The sequence below is a fragment of the Megascapheus bottae genome, chromosome 37 (assembly GCF_031878675.1).
Source record: "Megascapheus bottae isolate mThoBot1 chromosome 37, mThoBot2.hap1, whole genome shotgun sequence".
Lineage (NCBI taxonomy): Eukaryota > Metazoa > Chordata > Mammalia > Rodentia > Geomyidae > Megascapheus > Megascapheus bottae.
This window is the reverse complement of record NC_143545.1, coordinates 5,882,482-5,905,067: the sequence shown is the minus strand read 5'-3', so window position 1 is coordinate 5,905,067 and position 22,586 is coordinate 5,882,482. Positions and strand designations below refer to the sequence as shown.

General features: G+C 40.0%; 1 pseudogene; it reads right to left on the bottom strand.

The window, feature by feature from the left end:
* Nucleotides 1-6,076, bottom strand: part of LOC150042148 (vomeronasal type-2 receptor 116-like) — a 42,024-nt pseudogene extending 35,948 nt beyond the window's left edge.
* Nucleotides 6,077-22,586: the final 16,510 nt, after the last annotated feature.

Genomic DNA, 22,586 nt, shown 5'->3' with positions numbered 1-22,586 from the left:
TTCACAGCTGAATTCTATAAGGTCTTCAAAGCAGAGCTCACACCAATACTCCTCAAGCTCTTCAACGAAATTGAAAATGAAGATTCCTTACCAAACTCATTCTATGAAGCCAGTATAACCCTCATCCCCAAACCAGACAGAGATTCATCAAAGAAAGAGAACTATAGACCTATATCTTTGATGAACATCGATGCAAAACTTCTCAACAAAATACCGGCCAACCGTCTACAACAACTCATCAAAAAAATTATACACTATGATCAAACTGGATTCATCACAGGCAGGCAAAGCTGGTTCAACATACGCAAATCAATTAATATAATTCAACACATCAACAGGAGCTAGGAAAAAATCACATGATTGTCTCAATAGACGCGGAAAAGGCATTTGACAAGATCCAACACCCCTTTATGTTAAAACCTCTGGAGAAACTAGGAATCCATGGAACATTCCTCAATGTAATAAAGGCTGTGTATGAGAAACCTACTGGTAGTATTACACTTAATGGTGAAAATCTAAAGCCATTCCCTCTAAAATCAGGAACGAGACAAGGATGCCCACTCTCTCCACTCCTCTTTAACATAGTACTAGAATTCCTACCCAGTGCAATAAGGCAAGAAGCAAGCATAAAGGGGATCCAAGTAGGGAAAGAGGAAATAAAACTATCCCTCTTTGCAGATGACATGATTCTGTATTTAAAGAATCCTATAGACTCTAATCCCAAGCTCCTTGAGCTGATTCAAAACTTTGGAAGAGTAGCAGGTTATAAAATCAACCCTCAAAAATCAACTGCCTTCCTTTAGGCCAGCAGTGAGAGGAACAAGGCAATAATCAGGAAAGAAACTCCTTTCACAATAGCCTCAAAGAAAATAAAGTACCTAGGAATTAGCTTAACTAAGAATGTAAAGGACCTTTTTGACTAAAACTTTAAAACCCTAAAAAAGGAAATTAAAGCCGAACTAAGGAAATGGAAAAAGCTCCCATGCTCCTGGATTGGAAGAATCAACATTGTGAAAATGACAATCTTGCCAAGAGCTATCTACAAATTCAATGCAATACCCATCAACATCCCAATGTCATTCTTTAAAGAAATAGAAGAGGCAATCCAAAATTTCATATGGAATAATAAAAGACCTCGTATAGCAAAAACACTTCTTAGCAGAAAGAACAGCGCTGGAGGAATTTCAATTCCAAACTTTAGACTCTATTACAGAGCTATAATTCTCAAAACAGATTGGTACTGGCACAGGAACAGGCCTGAAGACCAATGGAATAGAACTGAGGACCCAGATATTAAACCACAGACCTATGGCCACCTAATCTTTGACAAGGGAGCCAAAAAATAGAATGGAAGAAAGACAGCCTCTTCAACAAGTTGTGCTGGCAGAACTGGTTAAGCACCTGCAGAAAACTAAAGTTGGATCCTTCTTTGTCACCTTGCACTAGAATTAACTCCAAGTGGATCAAAGACCTGGAGGTAAAAGCTGACACACTGAAAACTTTACAGGAAGGAATAGGAGATACACTAGGCCTCCTTGGCACAGGTCGAAACTTTCTTAATAAGGACCAAGAATCACAACAAACCAGAGAAAGGCTGGATAAGTGGGACTGCATTAAACTGCAGAGCTTTTGTATGGCAAAGGACATAGCTAGTAAACTAATCAGGAAGCCTACAGAGTGGGAGAAGATCTTCACCAACCAAACAACGGACAAAGGCCTCATTTCTAAAATACCCATAAATATCCCAATGTCATTCTTTAAAGAAACAGAAGAGGCAATCCAAAATTTCCTATGGAATAATAAAAGACCCAGTATAGTAAAGACACTTTGTAGCAGAAAGAACAGTGCAGGAGGAATTTCAATACCAAACTTTAGAATCTATTACAGAGCTATAATTATCAAAAGAGCTTGGTACTGGCACAAGAACAGGCCTGAATACCAATTGAATAGAACTGAGGACCCAGATATAAAACCACAGACCTATGGCCACCTAACCTTTACAAGGAAGCCAAAAAATAGAATGTAATAAAGACAGCATCTTCAACAACTGGTGCTGGGAGAACTGGTTAAACCCCTGCAGAAAACTAAAGTAGGATACTTCTTTGTCACCATGCACTAGAATTAATTCTAAATGGAAGAAAGACCTCGAAGTGAAAGACAACACACTGAAAGCTTTCCAAGAAGGAATAGGAGATACAGTACGCCTCTTTGGCACAGGTCCAAACATCCTTAATAAGGACCAAGAATCATAACAAATTAGAGAAAAGCGGGTTAAGTGGGACTGCATTAAATTGCAGAGCTTTGGTATTGCCAAGGACATAGCTAGTAAATTAATTAGGAAGCCTACGGAATGGGAGAAGAACCATACAACCGACAAAGGCCTCATATCTAAAATATATCAACAGCTCAAAAAATTGAATCACTCCACAACTAATCTCCTAAGCAACAACCATCCCATTAAAAGATGGGCCAAGACATAAAAAGAGTCTTCTCTGAAGAAGAAATAAAAATGGCCTGTAGACACATGAAAAAATGTTCAACATCTCTGGTCATAAAAGAAATGCAAATCAAAACAACTCTAAGATTCCACCTCACCGCCTGTTAGAATGGCCAGGATCAAGAAAACTAATAACAACAGCTTCTGGAGGGGATGTGGCTAGGAGGGATCACTACTACACTGTTGGAGGGAGTGGAAATTCATTCAACCACTAAGGAAAGCAGTATGGCATTTTTTTAGAAGAGTAAGCATAGAGCTCCCATGTGACTGAGCAATTCCACTACAAGGCATCTACCCAATTTCCAGAAACAAGGACATACAAAATCCACTAACAGAATGATGTTCATTGCAGCAGTATTTACCATAGCAAATATATGGACCTAACCCAGATGTCCCTCAGTTGATGAGTGGATCAACAATTTGGGGTATTTGTACACAATTGCATTATATGCTGCTGTCAGAAAGAATGGCATTGCCCCATTTGTTAGAAAATGGAAAGACTTAGAAAAAATCACATTAAGTGAAGTAAGCCAGAGCAAATGAACATAGGCTCAATGGTCTCCCTCATTCGTCATATTCAGTAGAAAACTTGGGCTCTTCTAGCAGAGATTTGTGATAGAGCAAAACCTAGATACATAATGCCATATAGTATGATGCTAAATGAAAGGACCTCTAGGATATAGAAACACTAGCCATATAATGAGTGATTGTTGTCCTTAACGTGCTATGTTATCTATCATCTGTTTTGCTGTCCCTTGGTTATCTCATATTGTTACAGTATCTCACTTTGTAATCGGATATATTGGATATATTTGTATTTGGTTATTTGAAATTGGATATGGAAGGGGGGACAAACAAGTTGGGGGGGGGAGTGGTGTGGGTGGAGCATGGGGACCAAGACATGAGAAAGGGTATCAATGTATGTGAATGAATGCACCTTCTATCTGGCAAATATCATGTAACCCTTCTATTAACTACAATAAAAATACATGAAAAACATTGGAAGTGAAACCGTGGTTTAAGTTATATAGAGAGTTCAACCCTTGAGGGACAAAAAGCTCAGGGACAATGCCCACGTCCTGAGTTCAAGTCCCAGGAGTAACAAATGAAGTGACGTAGGAAGAGGTAGAAAGACATGCATTCTTTTGTCTTGCCTTTAGAGAAAATAATTCCTATCTATATTACAGTTAGATCTGATCATGAAATCCTATTAAAAATGAAGTCTTCTTTGTGTTGTTTCAAACTATCCAGTGAAATGACACATAGAAATTTGGGCAACAATAAGCCTCATTATATGTGAAGGAAATTCTTTTAAAATATGACAATAGGTAAGTTTTTGTTAGCACTTTCATTATGCCAAGCGTTGACACTAACATTTTCTTTGCCCAGTTACTTTTAATGAAACTCCTAAAATCCTTAATCCCTAATGCAACTTGCCCCAGGCAGCTTGACCTCAGGTTTGTCTAGAACAGTCATCACCCTTTCCCATAGCTGAGACAACAGGCAAGAGAGCCCCTGGCTTACCGGTTGGTTGAGTTGGGATGGCAACAACTTGTGAGCAGATCCTACGGCTCTCACACTCAATGGCGCAATACAAGCTCCACAACCAACGAGACCGATTGACCGCCCGAGACCGATTGACCTACTGACTGAACGAACCACGGACCCAACAACTGACCAGATAAAAGACCAAAGCGAAGATGAACAAGAATGAAAAGGGCAGATCCTATTGTTCTCACACTCAGAGGTGCTATCCAAGCTCCCAACACAGAAGGTGTCATTGGGGTGGCCCTTTCTCCGAGAGGCCTGATAGGCCGACCAATGCTCTTATTTATGCTGGGATGGACAGGGCCCCCAGAAGGGTTTGCAACGATGCACCTGTGCCAGGAAATTGATTTACATATCAATAGGTGCTGGAATTTACATTGCAGCAACAGCAACAACACCTTTCAATTCCTTTTTCAGGCAAATGCTTCTGACCACTAGCCATTTCAGGGGAATTTTCAGTGAAAGTGAGGTTTGACCCCATGGCCAAAAGGCTCTTCCTTTTTTTCCCATTTTGGCCTTTTTCTTGTCTGGTTTCTTTGCTTCCTTGCTTGCATTGTGGGTTATGGGGCTTGAACTCTGGGCCATGTCCCTAAACTACAGCTCATGGCTACTGCCCTACCCCTGGAGCCAAAGCCCAATTTCCCATTTTTCTAATGATTCTTTTGAGGTGAGAGTCTCAGGTCCTGTAGTTGCCAGGCAGGCTTTGAACTGCAGTCCTCAGATCTCAGCCTCCTGAGTAGCTAGGATGTTCAGACTTGAGACACCCCTCCCCAAAACTACTTTTCTCCTTCCTCCTCCCCCAACTCATTTATCTCCATCTCATACTTTATGACTTAACCAAACAAGGTGGGCAAGCTCGCTGGAAACATCCATCCTGCCTTGTCTTTCCTAAAGATAGCTGAGGGAGTGTATGGCATGGTATTGGGGCATCCTCCTACAGTTTATTTTTGGAACTCCTTAGCAACCTCTGTTGGGCAGGGTCTTCACCCCTTGAGGCCTGCTTTCATCTCAGAAGATATCACCATCCCAACTCAACAGACATGGAAGCCAGGAGCACTAGGGCCCTCAGGGCACTAGGGTCATCTCACCTATGGGGAAAGTAGGAACAGGAGGATCTCAGTCAGCTTTCTCTAGGAATGTGGTCCCAAGGAATGGGATCCAGCGAGGCAAGTACTCCATTGCACTGGGCCAAACGACCAAAACCTGACTTGGCTTGCGTATTTGTTGCTTTCATTTGGTTGTCATTACGGTTTTCCTTGTTTTTCCTTTGGTGTTCCTGCTTTTTTGCTTAGGGTTAGGGGGGAGGAGTCCTTCACTTTTTGGTTTTGGTTTCATTTGGGGTGGGGTGTGTTGTTGGTTTGCTGTTGCTTTGTTATGGCTTTTGTTTTTGGAAGAGGCTCTTGTGTTTTGGCATGGTCTCTTCTGGACTGTGATCTTCCTGTTCACCATTTCCCCATAGCTGAGACCACAGGCCAGAGAGCTCCTGGCTTACCTGTTTGTTGAGTTGGGATGGCGAACACTTGTGAGACAGGTTCTCAGGTGAAGAGTCCCCAACACCTGGAAAGCATCTCCACTCACTGCAGTGGGTTGCCCCTGTGAAAAAACAGGCCTGACCGGAAATTGGAGAGTGCCACTGGGGTATCTCCAGATAAGGGATGTCTTGGAAACATTCCAAAAGCTCCCACTCCCACTGTCCAGGTCAAGGAAGACACCAACAAGGTCCAAAGGCAATCTCCATGTAGTGACACACAAGTGGAGAAGTGGTGAACAGATGGTAATAGGTGTTGGATTTCATAGTTAAGAAAGAAAGAGGTCCTGAGATTCATCCATGAGGAGGTGTCTCCATACCGCTGAGTCCCTCCAGACTCCCACAGCCCTGGTGGAAGAACCATTGGCACTGAGCTCCCAGTAATGTTTCCCCAAGCTGAAGACCTGGGCCCCAAAGGCGGTCGAGTGGATGGAGTGTTCAGCAGGATTCCCAAGTGCGTCTCCAGGGGCGGCTCCAACCTCTCGGAGGAGCATGCAGCTCATCTTGATTGCAGGCAACCTCTCACAAGGAAATGCCCACTTGGTACTGGCTGAATATCTTCAGTATTCCAGGGACTGGAAGAGTATGGACCTGTGGCCTCAGAGGGCCAGGGATGAAGACCAGCACTCCCTTACAACTCTCCTGTGTTAATTTGACAGCCTGGAGAAGTTCCAGGTCTGGCTTCTGGTATGTCTGGATCAGCTCCTGGTAGGTTTCTTGGAGCTGGCGCCTCTTCTTAATTATCTGGCTCTCCATTTGGCCTAGTTGCCAAAACCCTGTCTTCCTTGGCTGAGAAGTCTCTGAATGCTGCTTTTCCTCTTCGTGGCATTCCCGATCTAGCATTGCAAAAACCTCCTTGGTTGTACAGGTTCACATAGCGAACCCACTGGACGATGAGTCTCCTGTTCTTGTGGATGTTCCTCTTGTTTTCTTGTACCTTGTTCCAGATGGTGCGCATCAGCTTGCAAATGGCCTCCTGCTGCTCTTCAGCAGCCGTTTCCATGGGATGGTGGCTGTGAGACTCGTGCTCCTGAGAGAAGGAGCACTGCACACAGAGCAGATCTTTGTCCACCTGCCTTGTCTCCTTGTGTGGGCCACACTTGTGTTCCTCAGAGCTCTGGAATCGCCAGAGCCTGGCTTTTCTGGCAAGGACAGCCAGGCTCTTCAGAATGATGTAGAATTTGTGGTTTCAGCTTCCTGTTTGGTTAACGTTAGGGACAATGTTCGGGTCTGGGTTATATTGAGAGTTCAGGTTTGTATTCACGTTAAGTTTAGAGTTAGTCTGGGTTTTCAGGTTCAGTTTAGGTATTAGGTAAGGGTTCATATTTGGGTTAGGTTCGGATTCGAGTTAGGGTTAGTGTTCAAGTTAGGTCTAGGGTAGGGTTAGGATTAGGGTTCAGGATTGGAGTACAGGTCAAATCGGTGTTATGGTTAGGTATAGGTTTTTGGTTAGTGTTCAGTTTACCTTAATTTTAAGGTTGGGTTTAAGTTTTGGGTTAGGTTCTGGTTAGGTTTGGGGTTGAGTTTACTGTTAGGGTTAGGGTTTGGGTTTGGGATAGGTATTAGAGAAGGATTAATATTAGATTTAGGGTTAAATTTACAGTTAGGTGTAGGGATAGGATTAGGGTTTGTGTTCAAGTTAGGGATAGGGTTAGGATTCAGTGTAGGTTTTGGTTAAGGGTTAGGGTTAGGGTTAGGTTTCAAGTTATGTTTAGGGTTAGGATTATGGTTCACGCTCGGGTTAGCTTTCAGGATAGGTTATAGTTAGGGATAGATTTTGGTTTAGGGTTTGGGTAAGGATTAATATTAGGGTTAGGGTTAGAGCTTGGGCTAGAGTTAGGGTTAGGTTTAAGTTTAGGATTTGTTAGTGTTCACTTTAGGGTTTGGGTTCATGTTAGTTTTTGGATTAAAGTTCAGGTTAGGGTTATGTTTAGGGTTCAGGATAATTGTGATTATGGCTAGTTTTGGGGGTAGAAATAGGTTTAGATTTAGGGTTAGAGTTATGATAGGGGTTCAGGATTGGGTTCAGACAAGGTTTAGGTTTTGGGTTAGGGATCGGGTTAGGATTAGTGTTATCATTCGGGTCAGGGGTATATTTAAGATTCTAGTTAAGTTAAGGTTTCATATTTGGGTTCTGGATATTGTTAGGATTAGGGTTTGGTTTAGAGTTACGGTTAAGGTTGAGGTTCGGTTTAGTCTTAGCTTAAGGGTTAGAAGTAGGATTTGGGTTAGGGTTCTGGTTAGAGTTAGGGTTAGGGTTCGGGAAGGGGCTTAGTTTTAGGGTTAGGATTCAAGTTCGGTTTGGGGTTAGAGTTAGTGTTAGGGTTAGGTTTACCGTTCGGTTCGGGTTAGGGTTAGGTTTCTTTTAGGGTTAGGATTCGCTTTAGGGTTTTAATTCGGGTTTGGTTGGTTAGTTTCAGGTTCCCGTTATGGTTACGGTTATGATTACGATGTGATATAGGTTACAGCTTAGAATTATGATTAGGTTTTAAATTAGGTTTCAGGTTAGGGTTAGGGTTAGCGTTAGATTCCAGGTTCAGGTTCGGGTGGTTTAGGTTTAGTGTTCAGGTTAGGGTTAGGGCTCTGTTTAGGATTAAGTTTAGGGTTAAGATTAGGTTTCAGATTATGGTTATGTTGGGATTATAGGTAGGTTTTAGGTTAGGGTTATTATTCGGCTTTGGGTTCAGATTTAGGTTAGAGTTAGGGTTCTGTTCTGTTTAGGGTTAGGGTTCAGGGTTGGTTTAGATTTAGGGTTCGGGTTACTGATAGGGTTTGGGTTTGAGTTCTGGTTTGGGTTAGGATTAGAGTTCGGTTTAGGGTTAGGGTTAGGGCTTGTTTCTGGATAGGGTTAGATTTTGGGTTCGTGTTAGGGTTACGGTTAGGGTTAGGATTTGGGTTAGGTTTGGGTTTAGGTTTCAGTTTCAGGTTAGGGTTAGGGCTGGTGTTAGGGTTCAGGTTAAGGTTGGGTTTGGGGTTTGGGTTCATGTTTGGATTAGGGTTCGGGTCTGTGTTAGGGTTACAATTACTGATAGTTTTCGTGTTAGGGTTTGGGTTAGGTGTATCATTATGGTTAGGATTAGCGTTCAGGTGAGGATTGGTTTTCAGGTTTGGATTCATGTTCAGGTTAGAGTTAGCATTTGGGATATGGTTAGGATTCAGGTAAGCGTTAGAGTTCGGTGCAGGTTAGGGTTATGGATTAGGGTAAAGATTTGGCTTTGGTTAGTGTTATGGTTAGGGTTAGATTTTGGGTTCAGGTTAGATTAGGGTTAGCCATAGGTTTAGGTATAGAATTACAGTTCTGGTTCACATTTGGGTTATGGTTAGGATTTGGTGTTGGTTTTGGTTTAGGGGTAGGGTTAGGTTTATGGTTTAGAGGTAGGGTTAGGGTTTGGGTTACGTTTGGGGTTCAGGTTAAGGTTAGGTTTCATGTTAGGTTAGGGTTAGTGTTCGTGTTAGGGTTCAGTTTGGGTTCAAGTTATGGTTATGGTTAGGTTTAGAATTAGGTGTGGAGTTAGGATTTGGGTTAGGTTTTGGGTTAGGGTTATGGTTAGGATTAGGGTTTGGTTTAGGCTTAGTGTCCGGGGTAGTGATAGGGTTAGAGTTAGGGTTAGGGTTCAGATTCTGCTTAGGGTAAGTGTTCGGATTAGGGTTAAGTTTAAGTTAAGGATTACTTTTTGTTTAGGGTTAGAGGAAGGTTTACAGTTTGGCTTTGGGTTATTGTTAGGGTTTGGGTTAGGGTTCAGGATAGGGTTAGGGTTAGGGTGAGGGATCTGGTTTGGCTTATATTTCTGGTTCAGCTTAGGGTTAGGCTTTGGGTTTAGGTTTAGGGTTAAGTTCAGGTTACATTTACGGTTTGGATTCGGTTAGCCTTCGGGTTAGGTTCGGGTTTGGGTTAGGATTATGGTTAGGGGTAGGTTTCAGGTTAGGGTTAAGTTTCGATTTAGGATTTGGGTTAGAGTTAGGGTTTGGGTTCTGTTTATGGGTAGGGTTTAGGTTAGGTTTAGGTTTATCGTTCGGGTTAGGGTTATGGTTCTGTTTCAGAATACGTTTCAAGTTAAGGTTACGTTTCTTTAAGGATTAGGATTAGGTTTAGAGTTTGGTTTAGTGTTAGGATTCGGGTTAGACTTAGGGTTAGTGTTAGGGTCAGGGTTTGGATTCAAGTTAGAGTTTGGAATGGGAGTTATATTTAGGGTTCGGGTTAGAGTTAGGGTTAGGGTTTGGTTTATACTTATGGGTAGGGTTAGGGTTACAGTTTGTGTTATGGTTTGGTTTAAGTTTAGGGTTTGGTTTAGGGTTCTGTTTAGAGTTAGGGTTCAAGTTTGGGTTAGGTTTAGAGTAAGGTTTCCACTGATGATTAGGGTTTAGGTTAAGGCTTGGGTTAAGGTTAGGGTTAGTGTTCAGGTTAGGGTTGGATTTTGTGTTAGCATTAGGTTTCAGGTTAGAGTTCAGGTTAGGGTTAGGTTTCAAGTTAGGGTTTGGTTATGGTTTCTGGCCAGGTTAGGGTTTGGGTTAGTGTTAGGATGCAGTTTAGGATTACAGTTAGTGTTAGTGTTAGGTTTCATATTTGAGTTATGGTTGGCCTTAGGGTTAGGACTCTGGTTAGGGTTATGCTTAGGTAAGGGTTAGGATTATTGTTAGGGTAGGGTTAAGTTCGGGTTCAGGTTATGGTGATGGTGAGGGTCGGGTTCGATTTCAGATTCGGTTAGGGGTAGGGGACTGCTTAGGGTTAGGGTTAGGTTTAAGGTTTGGGTTAGTGTTCGTTTTAGGGTTTGGATTAGGATTCATGTAAGGTTAGGGTTCTTGTTAGGGTTAGGATTAGGATTATGGTTATGGTTAGGGTTAGGGTTGGGTTTGGGTTCACGTTCCAGTTAGGGTTAGGTTGTTTTTTATTGGGTAGTTTTTAAGGTTAGGGTTAGGGTCCAGGTTAAGGTTAGTGCTAAGTTTAGGGTTCGGGTAAGGGTTAATGTTAGGGTTAGGATTAGAGTTTGGCTTATGGTTGGGGTTAATTTTCACTTTCGTCTTAGTTTAGCTTTAGGTTTTGGTTTTGGTTTTAGTTTGGTTTTGGGTTCGAGTTACGGTTCATGTTTGGGTTAGATTAGGGTTAGGTTTCACCTTTGGATTAGGTTTATGCTTAGAATTAGGTTTAGGGATAGTATTAGGAATTATGTTCAAGTTTGGATCGGGTTAGGACTCAGTGTAGGTTTCTGTTTAGGGTTAGGGTTAGCTTTGTATTTGGATTAGGATGCCGGTTAGAGTTTTTTTTAGGGTTAGAGTTAGGGTTCAGTATCAGGATAGGATTAGGGTTCTGGTTAGGGTTAGGGTTAGCATTTGGGGTCGGTTAGGTTTAGATTCCGGGTTAAGGTTAGGCTTAATATTCAGATTAGTGTTCAGGTTTTTTTTAGGATTAGGGTTAGCGTCTGCATTAGGGTATGGGTTAGGGATATGGTTTGGGTTGAGGGTAGGGGTAGGATTTGGATTAGGTGTCAGATTAGGGTTAGGTTTCAGTTTCAGGGTCAGGTTCGTGTTCCGGTAAGGGATAGGGTTAGGGTTCTGTTTAGGGTTAGAATTAGTTTGCAGGTTACAGTTAGGATTAGGGTTAGTGTTAGGGTTCACCTCCTGTTCAATTCACGTTCATTTTAGGGTTAGCTTTTGGGTTCATTTTAGGGGTATGGTTAGGGTTCATGTTAGGGTTAGTGTTCGGGTTAGGGCTCAGTTTTGGTTTCGGGTTAGGGTTAGGGTTCTGGGTTGGGTTCCGGTATGGTTAGGATTATGACTACGTTTTGGGTTAGGCTTAGGGTTGTTGTTCATGTTAGGGATAAGTTTCGTGTGAGGGTTAGGATACTGGTTAGGGTTATCCTTAGGATTCTGCTTAGGGTTTGTGTTCAGGTTTGGGTTAGTGTTAGTGTTAGTTTTAGGGTTAGGTTTTGGGTTAGGTTCAGGTTAGATTTAGGGTTAAGTTTCAGGTTAGGGTTAGGGTTCTGGATTAGGGTTATGGTTAGGGTTAGGCCAAGGATTAGGTTTTGGGTTAGAGTTTGGGTTAGATTTAGAGTTAGGTTTCAGGTTAGGGTTAGGGTTACAGTTTCAGGTTATGGTTATTGTTACGTTTAGGGATTGGGTTGTTTGCGTTAGGGTTAGGGTTTAGATTAGGGTTAATGTTAGGGTCCGTGTTTTATTTAGGGTTAGGATAAAGGTTAGGGTTCGGGTTCATGCTCAATTTAGGGTTAGGGTCAGGATTTGGTGTAGGTTTCTTTTGTATGTTAGGATTGAGGTTAGGCTCTTTGGTTCAGGTAAGGGTTACAATTAGGGTTAGGTTTAGGCTTAGGTTTCTGGTTAGGATTGGTTTCGGTTAGGTTTAATGTTAGGTTTAGATTTGGGGTTCGGGTTCTCACAGGGTTAGGTTTAGAATTAGAGTTAGGATTCTTGTTATGGTGAGAGTTAGGTTTAGAGATAGAATTAGGGTTCGGGTTCAAGTTTGGGTTAGGCTTAGGATTCAGTGTAGGTTTTGGTTTAGGGTTAGGTAAGGGTTAGGGTTAGGGTTAGGGTTAGGATTCAGATTAGGTTTCAGATTACGGTTAGGGTTAGGGATAGCGTTCTGCCTCCAGTTCGGGTTCAGGTTCAGGTTCAGGTTAGGATTAGGGTTAGGGTTAGGGTTATGATTAGTTTTCAGGTTATGGTTATGGTTGGGGTTATTGTTAATATTGGGGTTCCAGTTCTAGTTCGGTTTACTGTTAGGATTCGGGTTCATGTTGGAGTAGGCTTAGGATTTGAGTTCCTGTTAGGGTTACGGTTAGGGTTCAGGATAGGGTTAGGATTCAGATCAGGGTTAGGATTCAGGTTTGGATATGTGTTAGGGTTAGGGTTCTGGGTAGGGTTCTGGTTAGGGTTAGGATTAGTGTTTAGGTTAGTGTTAGGCTTGGGTTTCAGGTTAGTCTTAGGGTTATTCTTAACAAGAGTGCAGTAGAGTTTCATGTAAGCCACATCCCCACCAGCATTTGTTGTTATGTTTCCTGATAAGGGCCATTCTAATTGAAATGAGGTGGAATATCAGTGATGTTTTAGTTTGCAGCTCTTTTATGGGTAGAGATGTTGAACACATCTTTATGTGTCTTGTGGCCATTCTTATTTCTTTCTCAAAAAAAAAACAACCCTCCCTACCCTAACCTTACCTTACAACCTCAATACATCCATTGGATAGTCAAATTTTAACATCTTATTTTTTTCTTCATTGACATTGGGGAGTGGACATTGTAATAGTAAATTGGCATACATTCAGACATGAAATACACTTTGTTCTACTATAGGAATCTTTGGATGTAGACATTTAGGAGATGCTTAGGCATGTGGGAAATAGGTTTGCTTGGAGGAATTTAGACAAAACACCAAAGTTTCAGTTGGGAATTATTGCTGTCTTCTTTCTTATGTCAGGAGCATTCAGGGAATTTTGTCACTAGCTGATGTGAAACATGATAAAGGACTTTTTCTCTGTATAAAGCTATTATTTATAAACACCTATGTTTAAATCTCTGTATTGCAACATTTCAGAAAATGTAAGATTTAAACTTCTTGTGTTTGAAATTCAGTGAAAACTGAACATCCAATCTTTGGCCATATACTCTGTGCTTTTACTGTAAATGATATGAAAGTCTTCCTTTCATTCAAAGGAATCAATAGGGTTGAACATAATTTTCTCAGTAAAAACTTCATCAGAATTTAACAATAGCTAAAATCTGTAAGAGTAGTAATGCACTATATTTGAGAGTCTCTGCTTAATACTGAATTATAACTGTTTTTTTACTTTAATAAGACTTTTCATGCTTCTCTTCTAAGATGTCAGTGTTCTAGTTGTATTTTAGTGGGGTAGGCTATCACTTGGGAGTAAGTAGGGAAAATACACTCTACTTCTTTCCTTCAACCTAAAGGGAGAACAATGGAAACAAAAGAGGTAAAACTAGCTTTAGTAGTTGCTACACACTAGCAGATTGCTTGCAAAACATCAAGAGTGTGTGCCATGGTACTCACATAGAATTATGTCAGAATGTACTATTTAATTCCAGAATACCATATACTGAGTAAATTACTTTTACTTGCATACTTTTTTAAGAGTTTTGTTTGGTTTTAACCAGAAAAAAAACCTTGTGTCATTTTCTGCCAGTCCTGGGTCTTGATTTCAGGGGCTGGGCATTTCCGTGAGCTTTCTCAAGGCTGGAGCTCTACCACTTGAGCCATGGCATTATTTCTGGCTCTTTCTGTGTATTTGATAATGAGGAATCAAACCCAGGGCTTCATGTATGGTAGGCAAGCACTCTATTACTAGGCCATGCCCCCAACCCTACTTGTCATTTTTTAATGCAGAGAAGAATGAAGAATATCTAACAATAACAGGTGTAGGAATGGGCAGATCAGTGTATCCAAGGCTTGCTACATGAATGGAAATGAAGAAGAATCAGTGAAAGACTGGCATTCCCTATCTGATGCCTGGAATGGGCTTCACATGTATGTGCACATGAACGCCCTCACACACGTGTGTTTGTGTGTGTGTGTGTGTGTGTGTGTGTGTGTGTGTCTTAAAACCAGAGCCTAGGTGCTCTCCTTGATTTTTTTTGCTTAAGGTTAGCGTTCTGCCTCTTGGACCATAGCTCACTTCTGGCATCTTGGGGAGGAATGTGATGGTTAATTGCAGACTTTCTTGTCTACACTGGCTTTGAAATATGATCTTCAGAACTCAGCCACCTGAAAAGCTATGAACCTGATGGTTTTTCCTGTTGTAGTGCATTGCTGATTTATTCCAGGAAATAGTATCAATCTACAAGAAAGAGTATCTATATACATCAATTATCGCTTTACTTCAGTCCTCATGAGGTAGCTGTTATGGTATTAATTCATTCTTACCATGTCTTTATTGTATTGTTTTTCTGTCAGTAGACATTCTGTTATGCTTTCACTTTCACCAAAATTTGCTGACACAACAACTGCAATATAGGTGTTTGTGGATGGCTTTTCTTGAAGAATAAATGACTAATAAGCGGCATGTTTCCATTCACTTCCACCAACCATCCTCTATCAAATATATATGTTGCATATTTTTTACTTAAAAAGTGTGTGGGTCCCACTGAAACTTTCATTGAATTCTTTTTCTAAAGTCTGTGATTGTTGTTACGGATGTCATAAAATAATACTTTGACTTGTTGTTTTGTTTTGAAGAACTGGATGAAAACTGCCAGTGATATAGCACACATTTGCTTAGAGAGCTGAAGCTACATGATTGTCATTCCAGGGTTTTTCTTTGACATTGGCTTCATAACAAGCAAATAGAGGCATGATTTACAAGCATCAATATCAGAATTTCTGCAGCCCAAATCTCAGTAGCCAGGTTAACCTCTAACAAGGCTAATCTCTAGAGTGGAGTTTTAGTTTGCAGAGTCTATTAGAAGTACCAGCAATTTTCATGGAGTGTTTTGAAATTTGTTTCTCTCTGCCTCCAGCATTTCACTGACTTGTTTGTTTTCAGGAATTTTAGCCTAAGAAACATACTGCTTCTCTGAATCTTTTCTCTGGGTTGAGGCTTGTCCTCGAGGAATAGACACCCTCTACCTGAATGGTTTTTGGCTCAAGGCTTGTATCCTACCACTTTGAGCCACAGCTCTACATCTGGTTCTCTGGTTGTTAAGTGAAGATAAGTTTCTTAGGACCTCCTGCCAGGGCTGTATTTGAACCTCAGATCTCATCCCCCTGAATCACTAGGATGAGTAGTGTGAGCCACAGAGCTCCGCTGTTTCTAGTAATTTCCATTAACCTTGAGCTTAACACACTGTGTCTAAAAGAGGTGTTGAGTTTTATTTCATTTGTTTTCCTTGTGTGCATGAGCATATGGCTTTCTGTATCCTCACAACAGGCAATAAAAGTAAAATTGTGTGACATCATTTAACCCTAAAAGTACCAGAGTTTTGCTCTGTTTTTGTGCCTCTTATGAAAATAAGATGAGCCAAAGCCTGGAATATATGTTACAAGATTGAGTGGCCAGTGAGCCCTCATCTTAGTGAGCAGTAAAATTTGAATATTCTGTCATTTTATGATGTTTGATTATCACCAATGTTAACATCAGAACTTCACCTCTCTAATGACTATACCATTTGCACATCATTGACAGGATATATAAAGCATCATCTCTCGTGTCATTGTCTTAATTAGACTTCATAACCTTATTTCCTTTCTGATGGCCAACATGCATACTGACATAAGAATAGTGGATATTGGGGAATTCATGTGTTCTGACGAGTATGAGTTGATTCTTACTAAATGGGACATCACTGTTTTACTTGTGAATAATAATCCAACCCCATTTAATAACGTATTAAAATAAATCAGAAAATAAATTATGAACTTCAATAGAAACTGAAATATTGTCACCATATATTTAATGAAAATGCTAACAATTTAGGAATATTTGCACAGTAGTGTCCCATTTAAAACAAACATTAACACAATGGGTTTTTTGACAACTACATTATTATATTTCCAGTACAAAACTAATGTAATAGGTGTCTATTGGAAACACAAAGGTGAGAAGAAAAGTACAATGTGAATAAATGTGTAGTGCAATGTGTAAATGAATGTGAAATACTAATATTATGTGATTATGTGTGTTAAAGAGTCATATGTTTCTTTAAATATGTAGAACACAGTAATTCAATCTGTTTAAAATAACGAATGATAAAGCACTAGAAATAAAATATCTTCTTGGTATATATTGCAACAACATTAAGTGATAACATAAAAAGAAAAAATATGTATATATAACATATATAATTGTATATATATAATGTAAAGTGATTAATAAAATTTGAAAAATGCATTCAACAATTTTTTGTTTTTGTTTTTGTTTCATTTTTCTGTTTTTTTTCCTCCGCATATCTCAACTTTAGTTTTTTTATTTTTACATATATATTTTTATTGTAATTAAAGAAGGATTACATTATATTCACCACATAGAAGGTGCATTACTTTACAAACATAGATATCCCTTCTCATGTCTTGGTCCCCATTTCCCACCCCCCAAATCTGACCTTCATCTTCTTTGTTTTTGTCTCTCTTTTTTATTGTAATTAATAAAATGGTTACATGATATTTGCCAGATAGAAGGTGCATTAATTCACATACATTGATACCCTTTCACATGTCTTGGTCCCCATTACCCTCCCACCACCTGCCCATCTTATTTTCTCCCCTTCCCTATCCAATTTCAAATAACCAAATACAAATATATCCAATATATCAGATAAGAAAGTAAGATACTGTAACAATATGAGATAACCAAGGCACAGCAAAAGAGATGAGAGATAACATAGTACATTAAGTACAACAATCACTCATTATATGGCTTTTGTTTCTTTATCCTGGAGATACTTTCATTTAGAATCATACTATATGACCTCATGTATCTAGATTTTATTCTATTTCAAATCTCTGGTATGAGAGCCCAAGGTTTCTACTGATTAAAACAAATGAGGGAAACCATTGAGCATATGTTACTTTGAGTCTGCCTTAACTTCACTTAGTATGATTTTTTTCTAAGTCTTTCCATTTCCTAACAAATGGGGGGGATGTCGTTCTTTCTGACAGCAGCATAGAATTCCATTGTGTACAAATACCACATCTTGTTGATCCATTCATCAACTGAGGGACATCTAGGTTGGTTCCATATATTTGCTATGGTAAATAGGGCTGCAATTAACATTGTTGTGCTAGTGGAGTTAGTATGTCCTTGTTTCTGGATGATTGTTAAATGTCAAGCAGTGGAAGTGCTGGGTCATAGAGGAGCTGTATGTTTGCCCTTTTGAGGCACAACCATACTGCTTTCCATAGTGGCTAAATGAATTTGAACTCCCACTAACAGTGTAGAAGTGATCCCTCCTGGCCACATCCCGTCCAGCTTCTGTTGGTATTAGTTTTCCTGATCCTGGCCATTCTAACTGAAGTGAGGTGTAATCTTAGTGTTGTTTTGATTTGCATTTCTTTTATGACCAGAGATGTTGAGAATTTCTTCATGTGTCTATAGCCCATTTTTGTTTCTTCTTCAGGGAAGACTCTCTTTAAGTCATAGGCCCATTTTTTAATGGGATGGCTGTTACTTTGGAGATTAGTTTTGGAGTGATTCAATTTTTGAGCAGTTGATATATTTTAGATATGAGGCCTTTGTCTATTGTTTGGTTAGTGAAGATCTTCTCCCACTCTGTAGGCTTCCTAATTAATTTACTAGCTATGTTCTTTGGCATGCAAAAGCTCTGAAGTTTAATGCAGTCCCACTTATCCAGCCTTTCTCTGATTTGTTGTGATTCTTGGTCCTTATTAAGAAAGTTTTGACCTGTGCCAAGGAGGCCTAGTTCATCTCCTATTCCTTCTTGTAAAGTTTTTAGTGGGTCGACTTTTACCTCTAGGCCTTTGATCCATTTGGAGATATTTCTAGTGCAGGGTGACAAAGAATGATCCAACTGTAGTTTTCTGCAAGTGCTTAACCAGTTCTGCCAGCACCTGCTGTTGAAGAGGATATCTTTCTTCCATTCTATATTTTTGGCTCCCATGTCAAAGATTAGGTGGCTATAAGTCTGTGGTTTAATATCTGAGTCCTCAGTTCTATTCCATTGGTCTTCAGGCCTGTTCCTGTGCCAGTACCAAGCTGTTTTGTTAATTATAGCTCTGTAATAGAGTCTTACGTTTGGTACTGATATTCCTCCTGCGCTGTTCTTTCTGCTAAGAAGTGTTTTTGCTATACGGGGTCTTTTATTATTCCATATGAAATTTTAGATAGGCCTCTTCTATTCTTTAAAGAATGACATTGGGATATTGATGGGTATTGTGTTGAATTTTTTAGATAGCCCTTGGCATGATTGTCATTTTCACAATGTTGATTCTTCCAATCCATGAGCATGGGAGCTTTTTCCATTTCCTTAGTTCTGCTTTAAATTCCTTTTTCAGGGTTTTAAAGTTTTCATCAAAAAGGTCCTTTACATTCTTAGGAAAGGTAATTCCTAGGTACTTCATTTTCTTTGAGGCTGTTGCAAAAGGAGTTGCTTTCCATATTATTGCCTCATTCCTCTCACTGTTTCCATAGAGGAAAGCAGTTGCTTTTTGAGGGTTAATTATATAGCCTGCTACCCTTCCAAAGTTTTGAGTCAGCTCAGGGAGCTTGGGAGTAGAATCTATAGGATTCTTTAAATACAGAATCATGTCATCTGCAAAGAGGGAAAGTTTTACTTCCTCTTTCCCTGTTTCGATCCCCTATATGCTTGCATCTTGCCTTATTGCACTGGCTAGGAATTCTAATACTATGTTAAGAGGTGTGGAAAGAGGGGGCATCCTTGTCTCATTCCTGTTTTTAGATGGATTGGCTTTAGCTTTTTGCCATTATGTGTAATACTAGCTGTGGGTTTGTCATACATAGCCTTTATTATATTGAGGAATGTTCCATGGATTCCTACTTTCTTCAGAGCTTTTAACATAAAGGGGTGTCAGATCTTGTCAAATGCCTTTTTTACATATATTGAGACAATCACGTAATTTTTGTCCTTGCTTCTGTTGATGTGCTGAATTATATTAATTGATTTGTGTAAGTTGAACCAGCTTTGCCTCCCTGTGATGAATCCTGTTTTATCATAGTCTATTATCTTTTTGATAAGTTGTTGTAGACGGTTGGCCAGTGTTTTGTTGAGAAGTTTTGCAACGATGTTCATCAAAGAAATACATTTATAGTTCTCTTTCTTTGATGAATCTCTGTCTGATTTGGGGATGAGGGTTATACTGGCTTCATAGAATGATTTTAGTAAAGAACCTTCATTTTCAATTTCATTGAAAAGCTTGTGGAGTATTGGTTTGAGCTCTGTTTTGAAGACCTTATAGAATTCAGCTGTGAATCCATGTGGCCCTGGGCCTTTTTTGGTGGAAGGTCTCTTATTGCCATTTCTATTTCAGTGCTTGAAATAGGCCTGTTTAGTTGGGGTAGTTCTTCTTGGTTCAGTGTGGGTATGTTAACATGGGCTAGGAATTCATCCGTTTCTTCTAGATTCTCAAATTTGTTAGCATAAAGTTTTGAGAATTATTCCCTCATGATACTGTGGATCTTGGTAATTTCTGTCGTGATATTACCATTTTCGTCTGTGATTTTGTTTATTTCAGTATGCTCTCCTCTTTTTTGCTAAGATTGCTAAGGGTTTGTCAATTTGTTAATTCTTTCAAAGAACAAACTCCTTGGTTTGTTGATTCTTTCTATAGTTTTTTTTGGATTCAAAATAATTTAATTCTGCTATGATTTTAATAATTTGCTTCCTTCTACTTGGATTAGGGTTAGTTTGTTGCTCTTTTTCCACGACCTTAAGGTTACACATTAACTTGTTGGTTTGCGATTTTCCCAACTTGTTCTTGTAGGCACTCAGATATATAAATTTTCCTCTGAGTACTCCCTTTGCCATGTCCCAAGGGAGCTGGTATTTTGTGTGTTACTTTTTGTTAAATTTCTAGTGAGATACACAGACCTGAGTCACAGAGGGAAAATGTAGAAATCCAGCACAAAGAAGACAGCTGGGACCAGTTCCAGCCACTCGGAGTGGCCGCGGAGACAAAGCGTCTCTTCTGAATCTGAGCAGAACCACTGCTCAGCACCACAAACCAACCAGGTGCAGACAGAGCCACACAGAGCCTTCGTGAGACCAGAGCCGACACCCGGCCATGCAGGGACCTTCCAGCTTCACGGAACAGGAAAATCCAGCAATTTGTGAGTACCTCCGAGGAGAAGTTTCCACTTCTGCTCGAGGATTGGCATTGGGAGGGAGCCCCTCCCTGACAAGCTGAGAGCAGCGCCATCTTGAATACTGGTAAAGACCTGGCCAAAGCAATTATAACCGGGGAGGTGTTCCTGACAGCACCACCTTTCTTACTGGCAAAGGATTTCCCAGATATCCTTTAACCAGAAATCTGGCCCCAGCGCTGCTGAAGTCCATCCCCTGTGCCAGCCACAAGCCTGGTAAACAAAACCTGCCTGCGAATCTTTCAGCTTGTTTTCACAAACAAACAATCGGACCTGAAGAACCTCATAGCCAAATCACAAAAGAAAAAGACTTTCTGAAGTGTTTACATTCCAGACTTTCTGAAGTGTTTACATTCCAAATTTAGTGGAGACACAATTTTCCTTCCCTGCCCTGACCCCCCCCCCAAAAAAAATCCTGAAGAATACCCTTTTTTATTTTTTTTGTTCTTTTTCTTTGTTTGGGTTTGTTTTCTTTTTTTTTCTTCCATCCCTTTTTTTCATTTTCATTTTTAGGTGTTCTTATTTTCTCTTCACCACCCTACCTACACCTTTTTTTTTCTCTTTCCTCTCCAGCATCCCTATGTCACTGTGGTTTTTCCTGGAAACTTAGTGACAGCTCTGGGTACCATCTGAATACAAACGATATCTGTATTGATACAGTCACCTGCTTTTTAATCTCCTAGTCTCAACCGTAGTATTTCTTAAGTAAGAGCTCACAATGGCGAGGAATCTCCTCCCACCTTTTTATTTTTCTTTTCTTTTTTTGATTTTGTTTTTTTTCTTGCTGTTGTTGTTGTTGATGATTTTGCTTGTTTGTTTTTGGTTTTTGTTTCTCTATTTTTCGTTCTGTATGTTTTTTTTGTTTTTCTGTGCTTGTTGTTGTTTTTGTCTTACTTTACTTTTTTTCTTTCTTTCTTTTTAAAATTTTTCATCATTGAAATCTCCTATATCTACCTCCCTCTTTTCTCGATATATTCTTCTTATTACCCTTCTTACTTTCATAAGTTTTATCTAATTCTTTCCAAACTTTGTACTCAAATACGCTACCTGCTTTTCAACTTAGGTCATTTACCCTTATGCTATACCTTTTATTCATTACTATAATAATCTTACACTCCTACATTATTCCCTCATACTTCCCCTGTTCTCTCTCATACTATTTTTCTATCTCTGGTCCTCTGTTCATCTTTCAACCCTTATAATGCATGGATCTACACTTGATGGTTATTGAGCAATACTGTATATCTAGGTGTTCAATTATATTCTAGGTCCAGAGTGACCTAAATACAACAGAGATTAGATTGAGAGGCTTATTGTTTTGGTCATAAATCGGTTATCAGTGGTTGTGTAGACTGGTCGGTATGTGCACAAAAAGAAAGAGTGATAACACCAATCAAAAACTGTGAACATCTAATATCTGCCAGCTACAGAGGTCTAGGTTGGTTATATGTGAAAAATTATAATCTTGTTTAGTATTAATCTTGCTCCCATTTTCAAATGGGCAGAAGAAGAAACTCAAGAAAACTGTCAAATCAAGGAATAACATCCCCCACCCAATATAAAAAGACAATCACTGGCAAACCTAGAGGAGAGTCTTCCACGTGCTATACAAATGCAATTGATAAATATCCTTAATGAAAAATGTGACAATAAAAAGATAGAGATAAGGAAGGGAGCCATAGCTAAACAAGAGGGAACCATAAACAAGGTGTTATGTGAAAAAGTAGAAGCCATAAAGGAGGCCATAATAAAGGTTTTTCAAAGAAAAATGGATGAATTCATAGAAACCACAAACAAAAAGGTGACTGAACTCTAGCAAATGTCCAAAGAGTATGAAGCTACTGAGCTAACTGTAAGGTTTGCCAAAGGAAACTCCATGCAGTTCAGGAGAAGAGGGTTTATTGCATGAGGAAAGAGCAGACTCCTGCCGCCCAAGATGGAGTCTGGGGAGCAACAGAGCTTAGGGCGGGAAGTGAGTGATTATATAGGGGGAGGGATATAGACACAGCAGAAACAGATGTGATCTCAGAGGATGGGGAAATGCCTCAGTGGGGACCTCCCACTACTCCCAGGGATGCCAGTTGCCAGGGTTAAAGGTGCTGGGCGGGGATTTCCAGGGTGCAGTGGGAGAGAGCCAAGGGAAGAAGTCATTTCTTCCAGTCGGACCTACCACTAACCACTCAGATGGAAATCAAGAAGCTACAGAAATCCATACA